The sequence below is a fragment of the Myotis brandtii genome, unplaced genomic scaffold (assembly GCF_000412655.1).
Source record: "Myotis brandtii unplaced genomic scaffold, ASM41265v1 scaffold187, whole genome shotgun sequence".
Classification (NCBI taxonomy): Eukaryota; Metazoa; Chordata; class Mammalia; order Chiroptera; family Vespertilionidae; genus Myotis; species Myotis brandtii.
The window spans coordinates 1,776,610-1,777,999 of NW_005356944.1; the positions used below are offsets into that span (position 1 = coordinate 1,776,610).

Below are 1,390 nucleotides of genomic sequence, written 5' to 3' on the forward strand. Positions count from 1 at the left end.
CCCAGCACTCCGGGCGGGGGCGTCCGCAGGCTTTGTCAGCACTGACTGAAAGGTCTTCAGGGCGTTTGGGGTTAACGGTTGTCTCCCTCTACTCAACTCTGAGGGCAGGAGCTTTGTTTTCAGTGGCGCATCACAGGCCTTCAGTAAATTGAACGGGTGAATGGATGGATGAATGATGAATGAATGAATGAATGAATGAATGACGTGGTACCAGCGTGTACAGAGGTTAGAGAAAACCTGGCATTGGGCAGGCGAATCGGGCGGGGCTCACAGCAGAGGTAGAGGCTAGTAGGGCTCCAAACCGAAGGGCCCCGGGCCCCGTTAGGAAATTGGAACTTTGCCCTGAGGGTGGTAGAGAGCCATGATCTGATTTGGGGAGCGAGTGGATCATATTCGTATTTTGCGGCGATCACGCACTGAGAGCTGAGTCAGGGGTAGTCGGGCCGGGCCAGGTGTGGCCTGCACCCGGGCAGCAGCAGTGGGCGCAGAGACTCGGACAGACTGACACTTCAGTGAGGGGGGGAGGAACAGAAGGAATTGGGGATGAGTGGAACTTTGTCTTGAGCAGCTGGGTGGGCGGTGGTGTCATCCACTGCAGCTGAGGCGTGTGGGAGGGAAGCAGACTTTGGGGGCAAGATAATGAGCCCCGTTTCGGAGAGTATTGCGTTTGATGTGAATGGGAGACACCTGTAGAGACGTCCGGGGTTTGGGCTGGGTGGAGCCGTTTGGGAGAGATGAGCGGTGAGGTGGCAAATGAAGTCCCCTGAGAGAGAGGGGAGTGAGACGCCGGGGCCAGGAGTGGAGGCTGAGCGATGCTCATATTTTAGTAGTGGGCGGAGCGGGACACTGCAGAAAACGAGGTAGAACAGCCCAAAAGGAAAACCATGGAACTTTGTGTCATGGGATCTGTGTGGAAAGTGTATCAGGAGCAGGAATGGCCAAGTGTCAGGCACCACAGGAGATCAAGCAAAACCGGGAAAGAATCCTCTGGGTTTAGAAAGAAGGGGGCTGGTGACCTGGAGTGGTGGACATCCAGGGTCCAGCTGGGGTAAGCGGAGGTGGGTTGTGGGGTGGGAACGCAGGAGGGATGAGCATGTGGTGGCAGCTGGTTGCGGGCCCTCGGTCTGAGGGTGTCTGGCTTCTGTTTGTGTGATTAGTGAAGTTATTTGCTGTCTGTGAGGTGGGCGGAGGGAGTTTGAAATGCATCTTTTTTTTTTTTTTTGGTGGAGGTGGGTTGTGTGGGAACGCAGGAGGGATGAGCATGTGGTGGCAGCTGGTTGCGGGCCCTCGGTCTGAGGGTGTCTGGCTTCTGTTTGTGGTGTTAGTGAAGTTATTTGCTGTCTGTGAGGTGGGCGGAGGGAGTTTGAAATGCATCTTTTTTTTTTTTTTT

At 55.1% G+C, this 1,390-nt stretch overlaps 1 protein-coding gene across 1 annotated transcript in view; it reads left to right on the top strand.

Annotated features, from left to right (window-relative positions):
- The window catches only part of SART1 (squamous cell carcinoma antigen recognized by T cells 1), a gene marked incomplete at its 3' end in the record, with an annotated part of 12,712 nt that overhangs the window by 424 nt on the left and 10,898 nt on the right, over positions 1 to 1,390 (top strand). The window lies entirely within an intron of this gene.